At 33.8% G+C, this 18,531-nt stretch overlaps 1 protein-coding gene and 1 long non-coding RNA gene across 2 annotated transcripts in view; one reads left to right on the plus strand and one right to left on the minus strand.

The window, feature by feature from the left end:
• sNPF-R (short neuropeptide F receptor) overlaps positions 1 to 18,531 on the minus strand; it is a 294,572-nt gene that overhangs the window by 263,550 nt on the left and 12,491 nt on the right. The window lies entirely within an intron of this gene.
• On the plus strand, positions 2,248 to 3,123 carry LOC149422620 (uncharacterized). Its single transcript, XR_016302430.1, has 3 exons — positions 2,248 to 2,333; positions 2,433 to 2,612; positions 2,814 to 3,123. It is a non-coding gene; the product is annotated as an uncharacterized LOC149422620 (long non-coding RNA).

Below are 18,531 nucleotides of genomic sequence, written 5' to 3' on the forward strand. Positions count from 1 at the left end.
CTTTGAGGCGGGTTACGCGAGAGGTTATAGAAGGGTAATGGGGGGAGTTTCATAGAGTTCTCATGAAGCCCACTTCAACGAAAACAACTAAATGGTTGAACATTTATTGTCCGTAAGCAGCTAGTTCCTCCAATCTTCACCATTGAACGACTTCATAGATATTAAATTAATATATTTTTAGTCTTCCAGATAAAATAGCAATTAATGCTTGGCCTCATTCGGCCATAATGTTCCGATTATTGGCAGCTTGCCACCGCTTGAAGAAATGACCTGGATGAGCTCGCATATATCAGTATGCGAGTTCTCCCAGACATTTGGCAGGATATTAGCATATTAGTAAGCGGCGAAATCTGAGATTGCACCGAAAATATATTTCACAAATTGACAGACCAGTTTTTTGTTTATCATCATCTTGCGTGTATGTAATTACATAATATTTTAACAAAATTCGTTATTCTGTAAACAGTAAAAAGTATGTTCTTATAATTTTATTTTAATTAATAAATCGAAAATAAAATTTCCCTTGAAATCGTAAGATTTTTAATTAATTACTTAAATACCTACTAATTTAATTATAAATCGCATACCATATTGGTTTATTTCAAATAAGGAATGATAAAATTTGTACAAAGAAAGTTCATTATCTCAATGTGTAGCGGTGAGAACCGTTCGCTTACATATTTTTCCATAGTATGACTTCTAAACACGCGTTGTCAGTGGTTTACGGCAGTCACTCGGATGATACAAAATTTGTTCTGCGCACAGACATAGGAATTAATAGACGAAAAGATAATGGCGAGGGGTAAAATCAACTGTTGAAGAACGAAGGGAGTAAGGCTGACTGTGATTCGTCAATAAATCAATCTGACAGTAAATAGGCATCTCGCATTATAATATCACCATTTACTTCTTAAAAGTAAAATCTGCTTTTGAATAAATAGACATTTTTACATGGGAGCGCAAATTACTCGCCACGTTATGAACAAATTTGCGAAGTCCAAATTCGGCAAAAAAAATCGGTTCTATTTTCAGAGTCGAATATTTCGTTTAAGTATTTAGTTAAGACACATTTATAAATGTTCATAATTTACTTCCCAGCAACCAACCAGCTTTGTGTTTCGCGTCCAGACGTTTCTCGATGTGATAGTATATGTTTCTACAACTGATCCATATTATACGATATGAATATGCTTAAAATAAAGTAAAATAATGCTTATATATGGAATGTAATACGACAATTGGGTTTATTCTCTTTTTCACATCTATTTTTACAAGTTTTCAAAGCACAAGTCAACATTTTTCCGTGTTATTTCGGAAAAATGAACCGATGATGCCTCGACCATAGTTCGCACAGGAATGATGACGTCACGTTTTCAAATTTCACTTGAGGCCATACGCGAGCACAGCCGGCTCCAATGGAACCGGTATGGGGAGTGGGGATAGTACGCTTTTAATCACTTAGGGCAGGTCTACTAATATTCATATGTCTATGGTTCTGCGCTTTGAGTTCCAGAGAAGTCGGGAGTTGGGTTTCGAGCAGTTTCGAGGCCGGTGGAAACGACACGTGGGAACGAGCTGCTTGATTGTCGGGAGATTATTCACACACGTGAGATATTTTTAATAATCCATAATGAAATAGACACATAATTTGGTTGCCTTCGTAGATATCACCATGTTATAATTTTTTTTAGAATAGATTCTAGACTGGCGCTCATTTGGTGGTGTCTTATTTTTGTGATGATTAGTTTATTTAATTTACAAGTAAATGTCATTGCCAACTTTCATATGACGTTTGTGCTTACAAGTAGCCAACCACCCCTTTTTTACTAAATGTGAGTCCTTGCTCTTGTATCAAAATTTTAATTAAATATACAACATATTATTTATATCTCGATTGATATTCCGCGTTGTCTTTTAATTCCTATGATATTGCTGCAAGCTATGGTGGATCACTTCACCGGAATACGGTAAGATAAATGCTATGCGGTGACAATCACGTTACAAATTACAATACTAAGGGCGAGTTGTTTCGGAAAACTGAACAATTATTCAGATTCCCGAGTTCTATTCGAATGTAAGAAAATCTTCACGTCGATTTTATTCAAATACAAATTGGGTTGTTTCAACTCCGAAAAAGCTTCCGTTATATTTGAATAATCCGTTCCAGTGTTCCCCGCCGAATCGGACAGTTATTGCAGAGAATTCGATAGGAATTCATTTTTAGGCTGCAACACTCACAAGTTGTCTATGGAAGGCGGGCAAAGGTCCGTCTTCTGTCAGATTTCTTTGCTCGTATGTTGTGCGTAATATTTTTTTACAGAATAAATAAAACAGTGAGTATAGTTTTTATTGGTATTCAGTTTATAACGTATTTAGTAAAGTTAATACGGTAATATGCAATCGTATTACTGATTTATTCTATCTTTTTCCAGGATGGGAAGTTCTTCCTAAACATAACCTAAAAGCCACTGAAGAAAATGGTGCTCAAATGACACCAGAATCGTGGAAACAGATAGGAAATCAATATAATGCCCAGGGAAACTATAGTTAAACCAAACTATATGACTGTAAAACATTTAAACGCTGTTTATGTAGTTAAAACCTTGTGCCAGGTTGGTAACAATTGATATATACTTGATATTTCTAATATTGAATTTCCCTAACGTTATTAATAATTAACGCCCTACGTATAACTTTACTGAGAGCACCCTCAGTTTCTTGTTATTATCTGACATAATTCTTAATTTTGTGTTTTTTTTATCATGTACCATATAATATATTATATTATATTATATTATTAATACTTGTTTTAGCGTCATCGCAGTCCAAGAGATAAAAAAATACATATGTACTGAAGGAATGCGACATAGTTTATGATGTTATGACAAGTCTGTGTTTTGGATGATGGCTGTTCCTATGCAGAAACCAAATTATCTCCATGTGTCCATATCAACTCTCAAATTAAACGTTCAAGGGAAATGAACAAAACTGTTTTCGTCAGCAAGAACCGTATTATTATGTTCTGTTAATTTGATATAAGTGCTATATTATTTTGATATTCACTCTCAATGTATTATGGCAAATAAACATTGTACCGTCTACCCACATACAACTACATATATATAAAACATATTGTACCGATGTTACTTATAATTTACAACGTGGAAGTTTTTCCCTTATAAATAAATAAGCATTTGAAATTATATAACATGGTTTCGTTTTATTTCTTATTTATCAAAAGTTGTAATATTGAGAACAATAGGCTTTTTATTATAATATATTTATTTTATTTTTTATTGATACATCAGAATAACTTTAAAAAAAAGTATGATTTGGTAATGTGAGCCTCACTCTGTACGCAACCCGTGCTGAGGCCCTCATTTCATTTAATAATTTTATGTATTTGTAAATTTTATACAGCCATGACTAGTGGTAATGAAACTTTGATATTGCTTCTCAACACATATTTTATATCTGAAATTAAAGAAATTTGTTTTTAACTGTCTTCTAAAAATTTTAATGCCAGTTACAGGTTTATGCTAATTATGCAACATCCCAAACTATGAAACATTCATACGTGAGGGTAACTAGTCTGTTCAAAGGCCAGACAGGTACGATTGTCCCTCACGCAGATATCAGCTTAGTATGACTGTGCCAGTCCGTTCATTGCTTTATTCTTTATTTATAAAGTGAACTCTTTCTGTGACTCAAATCCAGTGTAGGAAATCATTTAGAAAGGTGGGGTATGTAATAAATATCCCGTGGACACTATATAATATGTAGTCAAATATTTATTAGGCAGACTAGCCCACAAATATTTTACCAAAATATCGTTGGAAGAAATTTTATGGATTGTTGTTATAGTATAAAACCATTCCGCCGTTTCCGCGGGGGCAGGCAGAGAGGACAGACTTCCAAACAAGTCGGTCTTGGCACAGACTCCTTGCCTCATTCATACTCATACATCGTCTCGTACATACTTTTCTGTTATTCCGGCTCTTGACATTCGCCGACTCAAGTATCTGTCTCACTTGATCGAAAATGTCAATCACATGAAGAATTTTTGTTAAAATATCAATTTTTTCAGTCGGCAATAGTTTCTGATACATTGGTAGACAAGAGAAACAAACTTGCACCTTATGAATGTTTTTACCAGTTTTTTTATCATTTTCAATCACTGAAACCAACGATACAAAAGCGAATTTCGACAATATTATGTGTAGAAAAGATATCTAAACTTATTCCCACAAAACCGTTAACTTCATAAATTTTAATCGTTAGGTTTTATTTGCGTTATTTGTCAAAATAGTCGGGTCGTTATCACCTTTAATAGGTACATTGTATTGCATAAAATCTGTCAGATCGCAATTGTGACGTTTGCGCATGCGTCAATCTTTATCAAAATGGCGGATCGCGTTAACCGGCCGATTTCGGGTGATCATATTTTCATGAATATTTCGTTGAATTTTCTCTTGACGGACGATGAAACAACCCAATTTATTGGAAATTGAGTGGATTGACGTTGTGATGACTTTCTCACACGTGATTTTTTCCGAAACAACTCGCCCTTATTAATTTTTCAAACTTTCTTCAGGCAGGTAGGTACAATAATGTTGAAAATCTCAGTCAAAGTTATACACCTAGTCAAGGTAAGACTTGTTTGAACAATAAAGTGGATTCAGCAAATTTGCGAAATGGGTAAATTCGTAAACAAAAGTTATACAGTTATATGTTATGTACATTGAAACGAGATAGTATTTTTTTAATGTTAGTATTTGTATTATTGTAATATTATTTGGGGGGAGTCCTTAACATAAGACAAATGAACAGGTTATTTGTTTAAAACCACTTTATTTGATTTATATAGATCGACCTGTTTAGGTTGAGCTCAACCTTCATCAGGACATTAAACATATAAACTTAATTAGAGTACAAAGGAAGACAGACACCACTCGGTACTTAATATAATCTTCCCCTGTACTGTAATTTAGTTTAAATTTTTACTGTCCTAGACATATAAATCAAATAAAGTGGTTTCAAACAAATAACTTTTTTCAATTCGTATAATGTCAAGCCAGAAAGAGTGTGATTTATTCGATAGCTAAAAGTAATATTTTAGTACAGATTGGAGCTAAAATTCAAACATAATTCATAAAACACTAACGGAATTCCAATAGTTCGATCCCAAATCATCTAGTTAGAATACAAATCTGGACCTGCCTCGTAAATAATATTATAATCGATAAATGTGTAGGTTGAAAGAGCCCTTAAACTATGTCACGGGTGATTTAAAGGTCAGTGGCTCCTGAAAGGTTATGTCAGCAGTTCAATGCTAACTATAAATAATTTCCACTATCGAGCCATTAGGGAACAAGAGAGTGGTTCTAACTAGAATATTTTATGGGAAAAAGTTTAAGTGGTCGAGGGGTAAGGTCCTCGACTGGATGTTAAGGGTTCTAATCCTGGAGTACGCAAGTAAATTTTATTTAATTAAATTGTGTTATTTCACCTAGAAAAATTATATTACGTCATATAAAATAATATGTAAGTTCCAGAGTGGTAGATACTCTTAGAATCACCGTGGTGATAAAACAACATTCAGAATTGAAAAATTGCTTTTAATTGTTTTGACCATGTTGGGAGACCAGATGTGAATCCCCATGTATTTCTCCATCTTTCTCTACCCATTTATTTCGCTTTTCCACACCCTTCAGCTTCATAACATACCTACCCAATTGGGGATGCCATGGTCTCACTGGCTTCGATTAACAGGGAGCAATTGGGACAATAATTAGAGCAATTGGGACAATAATTAGTGCAAAATTTACAGATTATAATCGTCTTTTTATTGGTATACGTACTGTAAAAGATTCCTAAATTTCCGGAACCCTACGGGGTATATTGAGCGACCAAACGAGGTGGGGAGATCTTAGACACATAGTGGACATCTGTTTTCTGCAGTAGTCAAAACGTTATAAAATTTGCTCAGATTATTTGTATTATTGAAAAAAATTTCACGTTTCTTATTGACAATTATAATTGTAAGTCATATTCCAGTTGGGTGAATGAGTTGTCTGTATCGTAAATCGCCATACTTCATGATAATCAGACTGTTGACCAATAATGTTGAAAAATCTGATCGCATGAAATTTTTCACATTTATGAAAGATAACCACCTGAAATTATATTAAAAGTAAAACGCTGTCTTTTGGTGTAAAAAGGTTATCCCATTATTTTCATCGTGCTATGATAGTTACTAAAAATAAACTGACTATTCTTATAATCATTTCGAGCAGCTTTTTGCTGGTTACACCGTTAATTGCTCATAATATCCGATGGGAGAGTTGATTAAAGAAAAAAATCCAGGAAAACCATAAACTTTAACGTCGAGAAAAACTCTTGCTAAACATTAATTTTCCTTATTAAAAACGTGGAGGCGGCAAATGGGTTTCTCTATTATGGGTAAAAACGTTAAAAAGCGGATTAAAAGCACCTGTGTTTGCTTGATATTGTGTCTAACTAGGGCATCAGGATAAAACGATGTTTAAAAAGTACTATGTACTTAGTTACTACGGTTTACAACAAAACTGTCTTCCACAGTAAAATTATATCAATGGTATAACTTATTCTTCTTCCTCGTATAGCAGCAGCGCTGGTCTTGAACCAAAATTCACCTGGCGCTAGTAAAAACCTCAAGGAAGCTGTGTTAGGTATAATCAGCGATTTGGCTGATTGGCTCCTCGACAACTTCGGCTAGTCAGCGCCCGGAGGGGACTGCCTTTGCCTGCACAGGACCGGCCCTGGGTGGATGAGAATTGGTAAAGGTCAAAGAATAGTCCTGAAGTTATTCAGCCAGTCGACGACTTCGGGAGTTACTTAATTCAGCACGAGTGTGCCTCAGTGAAATTGATATAATTCTTCTATCATGTTCTGTTGTTTGAAAATGTTCACGAACACAATACAGAATCCTTATAACGCTCCGTTTGTGAATCATATGTGATCGGCGACTGAAACTACACCGTAGACGGAGAAAAATTACTGATATAAAATACTGTTAATTTTTAAAAATCTTGCCAATTGTTATAAAAAGGGACTGCAGGCCTTTAACGAATTAATTGACAAAGTTCCCAAAAATATATCATTTAAGGCGATGCCATACGTAGTAATCCAAAATCATGTATTTTTGGTTTGAAAATTTGGTCGCCTAGAAATGTTTCAGATGCTTTAATTAAATACTGCAAGTAGAATACATTTTCACCTTTGAACTAGTCGAATATTTTTTAGATAAGTCTTTTTATAAGCCCAGAAATAAATAATGTAAAGGCCTATGAAAACTGCTTTAAAGTTCAAAATCTCCTTCTTACGAACCCATTTTCGGTTATGATTTTATTGTATAATGTGGCAAATTAAGTTATTTATAAAATGATCGAAAAAAATAAATATATTTTTGCCTGAACATCCACAAAATAAAATAAAAGGCACTTTTTGGCCATGTTTTTTTCTTGCATAAATCAAAACAGGCCGATGGTGTTAAGCGGGAATTTAAACCTTATCGCCATCTACGTAAGGGTTATTATTGATAGCGTCTCAATTTAAAATATTACACGACGTACTGCATCGCCTTAAAAGCGAGTGTTTTATTAGGACGGCGAAACACGTGTTCATACTAAACTGATATTGATAAAATGATCTTGTTCTCGATATATTCTGAATGAAAAATATGTCATCATAAAATTGGCATGCTATCTCCAGTCAATCATAGATCGTAATCTTCTGTTGTGAGACCAACCAATAGATTTTTCTAAGTTCCCGTAGTGAGTAAGTAACGTACTCAGTTAAACAAAAAAAATGCTAATTGCCGAAATCAGTTTCCTTCAGAAAAGCATACATAACATTTCTGGGGATATCATGTTCAGTGAGTCTAACCAAGAGATTTGTCTTAGTAAGATATATCATTAAATTATGTTATTTGTTGAATATTATGAAAATATTCACTAAAAAGTAACTTCAACAGCTAGGAATGCTTTGAAACAGAAAATGGATTAATGGAATTTGTCGAATGTATTGTTCGATAGGACTTCATCGTTTCTGATTATGTCTAAAAGGACTCAAAATTATAGTCCAGTCTCATTGAACAAAAGCCGTTTGACAGCTGATTCTCGGCCGGTGTCAATGTTTGAGCAAAATTTAAAGATTTTTTATTAATTGTTTTTGTGTTTAATTCGTAGAACACCATTTAATTTTTTTTCAAATTTAATAATATAATTATTAACTTCTGCAAGTGTTTTTTGGATTTTGTTATTGTTACAATTTCAACATGGATTTTGGAATAACGTTTGAATTTAGCCCTCACTTCCCCTACAGCTTGTAAGAACCAAAATCCTCACTCATACTTAAATTTGATGTCTTATATCGACCGATGACAACGTTTGATAGTTTAGCGAGTATTTTTTGACACGTGTCGGACTATATAACCGACGATCAACTATTTGTAAATGATAAATGTTATTTTGTTTAGACAACATAATTTTTTTTTCTTTTATTTATTTTGAAGGTTAAACCCAGCAATGTTATCATTGAAGAAGAAGATAATAATCCAATAAATTTAAACGAGACATGAAATAGAACAAGTGAAAGACAAATAAAAACATAAAGGTCGCAACTAGGAATCGAACCAAGGATCTCTTGTCTTATCGGGACAGGTGCCTTAAACCAATTGACCATTTCATCTCATATTTCAAGTTGAAAATTAACAATATCACCTTACAACAATTTAAAAAAAAATTGTTTTCATTGTTTATTTCTGAAAAAAACACTGTGATTCCAATAACATTTCACAACATTCACATTAACACATAATCACATACCTAGGAGTAAATTGATCTATTATAAACATTTGTCAAATCAGTTGCGATGCCTAGTAATAATTAATTCATTCTTGAATTCATTGTGGTTTGACTGAAATATTTGAGAGTACATTGGAGAGTAACTTCGTCCCATCGGAAAGTTTCTGTCCCATCGGAAAGTTCCTCAGTCCCATTGGACAGTTCCTCTGTCCCATCAGAAAGTTTCTCAGTCCCATTGGACAGTTCCTCTGTCCCATCGGAAAGTTCCTCAGTCCTATTGGATAGTTCCTCTGTCCCATCGGAAAGTTCCTCAGTCCCATTGGACAGTTCCTTTGTCCTATCGGAAAGTTCCTCAGTCCCATTGGTCAGTTCGTCTGTCTGTGAAGGAAGTTGGTATAAAAGTGCAGTCATTCTTCTCAGCGGTATGAGCATTGGTAGGTTGGTCCTGCCTCTTGGAAAAAAAAAGTCTGTGCTGCCTAGCTATTGTGAAGTTATCGGGAACATAAAGCGTAATACGCTCCAGAAAATGTTCCCATATTTAATATAACCTTACTGGCAGATCTGATTATATATGGCAGAACCTAGATATAAATATTATATCAATACTGGTATAAATATAAACCATTTAAATAAAAATTAGATATCAGGTAAGTTTTTAGATTCTCACGGCCAAAAGCATTTTTGTTGTTTGTTTTTGGGGTGTTATGCCGTGTTGCGCTAACTCCTTCTTTAGCCGACGTTTCGGACAGCGTTGCAGTGTCCATCATCAGGGCAGATCCGGTAGATCCGAAGATGTGTCATCTTCGGATCTACCGGATCTGCCCTGATGATGGACACTGCAACGCTGTCCGAAACGTCGGCTAAAGAAGGAGTTAGCGCAACACGGCATAACACCCCAAAAACAAACAAAAAAAAAAAAAAAAAAATTAGATATGTTTATCCGAGACACTAACAAGGTTACAAAATTGTCATTACAAATATCAGTAAATATCATATCACTACAAATCTTTGCAATCATATAAAAAAGGTAGCCGCCATAATTAGCCGTTTAATAAATAAGTTGAGAGGTTTAAGACGCCTTTCCCGGTAAGACAAAAGATCCTGGGTTCAATTCCTAGTTGTGACCTTTATCTTTTTATGTTCTGTGTCTTGTTCTGTTTCATTTAGATTTATAAGTATAATATTCTTCTTCAATGTTATATTAATTCTTTATTTTTCACTCTCTGTTATTAACATTTATAAATCATTAAAAATATAATCTGTAAATTTTTGTAATAGACATACCTTTATGTAACATATCATAGTTTTTCTAAATGATTAACTTTGTGATGGAGCAATTTTAATTCAAACTATTATCTCTGTATCAGAACAGTACAATATTTTACAAAACCTTAACACATAAATGATGTCATGTATCAAAAAAACATTTATGAGATCACAAAATCAAAGTGTTTCTTTAAAAAATTACTCTAAAACATGAAAATCTAAAATAACTTATATTTCATCGGTCCCAACAAACAATGTCAGAATATGTTAAAGGAGCAATATTTTATTCGGATATATAAAATGTGTTTATGAGAAGTATAAAAATACGCTATTTTATTGCTATCATAAAACAATGCAAGCATAAAACTACGAAAAATTAATCATATGTTTATAATTTTGACAACGCAATTTTTGTTTATGTGTTAATACCGCACGAGAGTCCCAATTGCTCCCCACAGTCTGGAGCCTGTGATACTGCGGCATCCGCAATTTGGGTATGTTGTGAGGTTGAAGGTAGTGGGTAGGGGAAAGAGATGGGAAGGATGAAGGTGAGAAAGTACCTAACGATTTAGGTCTGGTCACCAAACATGGCTAAAGCTATTTCAAGCAACGATTCAACTCAGAATGGTGTACTTACACCAAGGTGATACTGAAAGCATCTTCTACTCTGGAAAGCGCCGCAAATATGTCTTATATTATTTTACATTATTAAATTGTGAAATAACATAAATTAAACAAATATAGTGTACTTGCGCAAGTCGGGATTTGAACCCGCTACCTTCGGATAATCGAAAGCCTTTAAAGAGTTATCAATTTGCTTTCAAATTTTAATTTATGCTATTATTAATTTAATAATTATTTTCTGAATTATAACAAAGGTTCATTAAGTAATATTAAGATCATCACCTCATCCAGTCGAGTGGAATCTAGGCCCCAAATAACTATGACGTAGTAATCGGTAATCAGTCTAGCCCGCCAAGCAATTGGTCACATGGGAAATCTAATTGAATAGCCCTGACGCATATTAACCAAAAATGTTTCGTTCAAAATATCTAGAAAATCAAAAGAAAATTCACGGCCAACTATAATAATACTACATGAAACACCTTTAGAAGTAATCACAAAACCAATATTTTTTCGATCGGTTCGGCAATGTCGGTTTATTTGCAACATAAAGCGAATAACGTATTGATTATTCACGTGCCTGACGCAAAGGGTGATGTGTTTTGTAGGCGAGATGGCGTTAATTGCTAATAAAGTGATCGTTAGCAGATATAAGATACAATGATTACACAGAGAACACAAATGTTTACATTGCTGGCCTTTATGTCAGAGCTGAGGGATCCACAGCGACAAACTGGAGCCGGACGCTAGATACTAGGTACTTCTCCATTCCAGCACAGATTTACATTTAAAAAAACACCCGAAAACAATTTGACGAAAACACACATTAAAATAACTATTGTGGTCTTAATCTGACACACACAGAAGGCCCTGGTGATTCTTTTGGAAAGAAAGAATCAAATCCAGAGATCCACTACTCATGAAATGTTTGAAGATCGTTTTGTTAAGCAAGAATTGAAACTATGCTTTATGGATTGACTAATTTCACATTTAATTTGTTTATTAAATCCACATCACATATTTTTATGTTTTAGTAGCTTTTTTTAGGATTAAACTTGGTTCTTGAATGTTCTTGTTAAAATCATCCCACAATCGATCTTTTGATTTCAAGAAAATATACCTCCTTTTTAATGGATGTGTTCACAACGGATAAACTACGATTTTATGATACATTAATAGTATATCTTATTATTAACCCAAAAAGCCATACTGAAATTTGCTATGAAAGTCCCTGTAAGAAATCTTTTACAAACTTAATATCATGTCACTTAAAAAACTCTTTCTAAAACAATACTCTTTAAATACAAAACACAAGAAATAACAACTAACACATATATCTGGGTCAAAAACATACAGCAAAAATTTGGTCAAAAAACTTCCTTTACTTTGGCACTTAAATCTACAGCCAAATCCCACTTTCATTCAAAACTTGCAACCATATTTTAACATTTAAATCTCAAATAAAAAGCTGGATACAAAACATAGGGAGATCAAAAATAGACAATATACTGACACCAAATATAGACTGAAACTGAAACCACTCAACTGAACAAAAAACAATATGTAATATATTTATAATTATTTCAGAAAAAAAACTATTCAATATATTTATAATTACTTTATACTATCCATACTATTAAATTTTAATCATATGCAAATGAAAGTCTCAGCACGGGCGATTCCAGTTAGGATATCATTGTATTTATTGTTACAAAAAATAATTATAATAGTACAACACTTTTTTTATATTTTCGACTTTTTGTCCGGGTTAAATCTTCCCCACAGGAAAAACTATACCCTTCACAACACTTTTCCACAAATGATCATCTAGTCAATCCACATTATGCAAGTGCATTATATAGGCGTAATAAATACAAAACAATACAAGAATAACACGTCAACTCACCAAGGATCAAATGGGAAAATTATTTTATTTTTATTTTTTTTTTTTTTTATTAAGGACTAAAGATATTTTCATGTCAGAGGGTTCGGCACGGTAGAACTCCTAACTGGACCGATAAATCCTACTAATCCCTCAATATAAATATTTTAAAAATCTTTCGTATTGTATATAAAATTATCTATTTTGTATTTTCATGTAAAAATTCTTTCACAGATCTAATACGCCTTAATTTTGAATGAGAGAGCTCGGTATAATGCCAGTAGCCGAAATGACAAATGGAAATATTTTTATAGTCTGAGAATGCCAAATTTTTTTAATCTCATTTTCTAAATCAATGTATTTTCTTATTTTTTCAGAAACAGATTTTTGAATATTACAGGAATTTGGAATAGCGACATCGATGATATAAGTTATTTTTTTTAATTTTGCCACTGTATCAATATTATTGTATTAGTATTATTATTACTATCATAATTCAGGCATTTAGTGTCTCCTGGATATGTGCCAATTTAATCCCTTGCGCTAGTTCTTCCATATATATTTATATGAGATATTGGTAGAAAAAACTCAGCAGTCCTACCCGACAGCGATGTTTCTAAGATTTGAAATCCAGAAGTTATGATGAAAAGTATAATATTTTTACCCAGAGGTGAAGGTTTTTTATGGTGTATAAGTATTATCTAGAAGAACATACAAGAAGTATCTGCAAACCTTAATAGCAGAGTGAACCAAAGGTATCTGCTATTGGTGTCAATTCGTATTATTCCGACTTAAATGTCAAAAACATATTCCATTATTGAAAATGCTAATAATAATTCGATATGAGGAAACGATTAATTCTACGGATAAAATGAGTTAGAAGTAAAATGATAACAATGAAAAATAACAATAATACAGCATTCCAAAGACGAGAGTTTTTTTGTTACATCTAAATGTATTTGAGAAATTTTCAATTTCTTGTCAAGCGTCAAAAACACAAAGACATTCGAGAGCTCATTCTGAAATCATTGAATCAACAAGAAGAGATTGAATAAGATAACGAAGGAGCGGGATAGGCAGGGGAGGAATTTCATCACAAAAGGAATAATATTTAAGCTGTGTTGAAATCTATTATTTACGAATATTATCTCATGCAAAACATTCATTATAACTATAACACCATACGCTCCGAGGGCTTTGAATCAGAAAATGAACGGATACCTCGAGAAGGTTTCCTCTTGGGAAATGACCACCCTCTAATTATACGTTTCAAAGACCCAGGCGTGTCTAATCACGACCAAAAGAGATCCCTATGAAAACCTACTTTACTTAAATAGAACCATTTTCCCCAATAAAGGTCCATTGAAATAGTCTGGGTAACTTTAAGAGACCAGCTCAGGCGCGAGTCCATTGAGTTAAGCCAGCCTCTCGGAAGCTAAGCGCAATCTACAAAACCCGTAGGTAATACCCACAGTAGTTCAACATGGTTAACGTTGAAGTAGCAAGTGCATGCTAAGAGTTTGTTAGTCATAGCCACTTCTCGTTTAGAGTTCCTTGACGCTTTACAAAATTCGTGATTCTATCTAAAAATACACAAATCTGGACTTTTTGCAAAAATAATAATGGAGATATTTGTTGAACAAATTGCCGGCATTTCAATGGAGAATAATCTCAAATCCAAAGAATTAACATTCAATTAATTAAGATTAAATTAATGAAGCTTATGAATCTCATCGTGATATTTAAATATTAAAGAATCATTACATAATTGGATTGGTTTATTCAAGACACTATCTAAGCTGCTTTAATTTGGGTAGAACTTTAAAATCATTCCAAGAGATGGCAATAAAATTATGAAATAATTGATGCGAAAATAATGTTAATAACTCTCAAAATAAAGTTGATAAAAATGACCGAAAGTAATTTTATAAGGTCTCGGTAATTCATTTGCTAGATAATTCATTTGACAATCATTCAAATATAATTAACCCTCATTGAAATTGAAATAGATGAAAATACCTACAGAAAATAAAAAGGTATCGAACCCAGATCCTTGTCCCGGTAAAATTAAAGGATCTGGGTTCGATACCTTTTTATTTTCTGTAGGTATTTTCATCTTTTTCAATTTCAATGAGGGTTAATTATATTTGAATTATTTGCATGGCGCCGTTTTTGTAAAAAATCATCATCGAGCGCTGATAAGGGCGGTTGATGATATACACGACGAAACGCGTGCTCTCGTGCTATTATAAATAATTAAAAAATTACAGGAGAGTCTATGTCATATGTCTTATTTGGGGATACGATGTGGAGCCTCTTTTCAATGGCAGGAAGTAGTTAACTTTCAAATTGAACTGACTCATTTCATAGGAAGCAGGAAATACAAAAGGTCGAAGGTCGTTTCATCGGGAAAATGTCAACCGTGTACGTATACCTGATTCCCGACCATGTAGGTACTGTACAGATGCCAAAGGGTGTAATGCAAACTGTGGGTGCTGTTTGTCAGCGCTATTTTGTCGGTACCTATTTAGGTGGCAGAATCGTAACTTTGGCAAAAGCAATAATGAGAAGGAAAGAAAGTAAATATATTTAAATTCTGTTGATATCGTTACGTGCTGAGAATTCCCCGGATAGATCGAGTATCTCCTAACATAGAGTTCATGACGAGAATGTCAATTCTATATATAATTAATTGACGCGCACCAGTTAGAATGATCACGTTTGGGGCGACGCTTTTAAATTTATTATTTAACACTTAAAAAGGAAACAAGCAATAAAGATGTGAACCGATAAAAGTTCGTTTTGAACATATTTCTGAAGTAAGATCAATGTTCCCTTACTTCTTCCTTATTGATAGAAGTTTATCTATTAACGAAAAATTGTTTTTGAGTGTAAAAAAAAAAAAAAGAAAAAAAAAAGTGTTTAAACAATTTCTTTAGCCCGTCAGGGTGTTTGGGGCCCAAGAATCGAAACGTTTTATGTAAATTGACGACATTAGATTTCATTGATATCGGGTATGTATATACGGTAGTCTAAAAAATGTCTACCATCTGCCTTATAGAAGAATAGGTACTGGGTATATTATGCGGTGACATTAAGTTCATCCGCTCAAGGGGCAACTGAAAAAAAACTCAATTTGCTATCCTGTGTATTTCAATGGCAGTCCGTAGGTGCCGCAACTTACCAAAAAACAGTTTTCAACGTTGACGCAACCAGTAACTAGCAACACCGCCTAAGCGTCTTCAGTTGCCAGTTGTCCATATGTCAGTCTAAAAAAAAAGTTATTTGTTCATCCCTCAAGAGCTGTCAGATTACGATATGTCTGAGCAGGAGGTTGCACATCACTTTCCCGCGGCGTTCTAAGGAAACAGATGGTGTCGTCCTTCAATTTTGTATCAAGGAAGCCACTTTTTACAAAAATGTATCTAGACCACCAATATATTATATATACATACAGTATTAGTAGGCCGTGCGCAAGTGCATGAATGTTGTTAGTTATATTACACCATCTTCGTCAATTGGTGTTGCTGCTAAAATTTTATAAGGATAAAGAGAAAAAATTTACTACAAATATTAAGTGAGATTGTGACTTGACCAAAGTAGCTAAGTTGCAGTCTTCTGGCAGTCCTGCTGAGAATGAGCGGAGAGATTGGACCAGCCGCTATCGAGACTCAATATCCGCGCCTCTTAGCCAGCTTCCCGAGAAGGCTATCGAATAATGTATTGGGATTGAGAGGGAAAAAACCCAAAGACCCTAGGGATAAAAGTGAGCATCAGGTCACCAAAGGCAGGGAGGAAGGACTCCGGTTTCCAGCGGTCAATCTTCAGGCCCGCTAATGGCGATGGGGGACGCGTAAGCAGGTTATGCAACAGCCACCTCGGAGTTATCTCCTCAGTCGATATCGGAGCTGGGTCTAGTCCACCCCCCTTGATAGAGTGAAAAAAAATAAGATGAGTTCAGTTCTAGGTCCTTGGGATAAAGCAAGACCAAATACAGCAAAACTGAATTGATATTTATCTAAAATGCAATTTCGGAGAAAAATAAAACTGACATGAGGAGTTTGACTATTCACAGGGTAAATGAAAAAAATGAAGATACAAAAATGAAGACCAATTTTTCTTATATTATGTGGCTACAGAAGATGGTACAAGAAAAACAGGTTAATACGTAATTAACCAGTTGCAATATGTAGAAATAACAAAACATGGTGCTTGAAATCCGAGCAGGAAAACACTACAACTGAAGTGTTCTTCTTCATTCTATGGTTAAAGCTGAGATAATTTGTGAAATCGTAAACTTGAGCTGCGCCTTGACAGACGCTCGTTTCCAACCAGTTTGCAACCGACAGTTGCCACTCAGTTTCAGTTTAGTTTTAGTTGCCCCGTGCGCGGATGGACTAACATAGACAAATTCATCAACTCAATTCAATATATAATAATAATTTGCCTAACAGGGGTAGTGTGTCTCTTGTAAAATATCAAAGAAAATGTATTTCCGATTCAAAAAAATAAAATCAAAAAAATTATATCCATTTTTGTATCTCGTATATCTTTCTGTTGACGCCTTATTATTTATTTTTAAATATTAAAAAATACCAAAGAAAATTTATTTCTGATTTTTAATAATTTTTTTGAATCAATGTATCAACGGTATGATACCATTTTTTAAAAGATTTTTTTCTTTGATACTCAAAGCATTTTTTTTATAATTAACATACACTTTATTGTTAAACTACCATACGTATGCAAGATATTTTAAAAATAGTTATTATCGATATTTCTCTTTTATCGACTATTTTTCAATAAAGATGACTTTTCGAAAATATATTGAGTTTTCTTATTATCAGAAAAAAACTAGTTTTTGTAGATGTTTATCTTCGTAAAAACGCTTCTTATTTGTCATATTATTCAACATTTCATATCAATCAACCCAATTGAATAAAAAAAGCTTAAATATTACCTATCCTTTTCTCAACCAATTGTGTCTCCATTAAGTTGCTATTTGCCCGGTGCGAAGACATTCAATTAAACGAAAAAATAGTTTTGACTTGAGGTCTTACTAAGGGAATCGATTGCTTCAATCCAATGACTCTATCAGCCGTACACCCTCGTGTGACAAATACATTTATTTGATTTACGGGTCGGTCGTGAACATTGTATAAATTTTACGATGGTTGGAATTTTTATTGGCGTCTGACATGAGATTTGCAAACCAAAAGCGCTATCTTAGATTTGTTTTACTTAAAAATAACATTTTTTAAATTACGAAACCACTGCTTTAATATATTATAATGGTAGTGTAATAAGCCATAGTAATAAGCCACAGGTAAACTAACCTTCACACCGTTTCCCCGCAGTAGTAGGAAGAAAGGATGGCCCACAAAACAACTCGGTATTGGCATACACTCCTTGATTTATTCACATTCGTTCACTATCTTATAAATATTCTGACTTTTGGGATAGCCTTACTCAAGATTTATATTTGGTTCACTTGATGGTGCCGTGACATGTTTTCCTCTGGCGTCCCCGAATTCTTTTACTAATTAATTCACCATTCTCTGTTCATTTGCTCTACATGCCCAAACTATAGAAGCGATTTTCATGATTTTACTCACAACGCTTACATCAGCCTTGTATTCTTTGCAAATCTTCACGATTCTCAAACGATCATACCTGGTTTTACCATACATACGCCTCAGCGATTTCTACAGCATTCAGTCTACACTTTCAACCATCCTCCTCCAGTTCCATGCCTCACTCCATATGTACCAGCACTCCTTTATTGGCAGCTATCTTCGCTTCTCTGAAAAAAACTTCAAGAGCGTCAATCGCGTTCAGTCCTCCGTTAATGGATTTTCCTGCATTTACGCATCTTTCAACATCCTTTTAGCCTTTCCATCTCTCTTTAATCTA

Source organism: Hesperophylax consimilis, chromosome 7 (genome assembly GCF_061612785.1).
Source record: "Hesperophylax consimilis isolate HC1 chromosome 7, BYU_Hcon_1.0, whole genome shotgun sequence".
Classification (NCBI taxonomy): domain Eukaryota; kingdom Metazoa; phylum Arthropoda; class Insecta; order Trichoptera; family Limnephilidae; genus Hesperophylax; species Hesperophylax consimilis.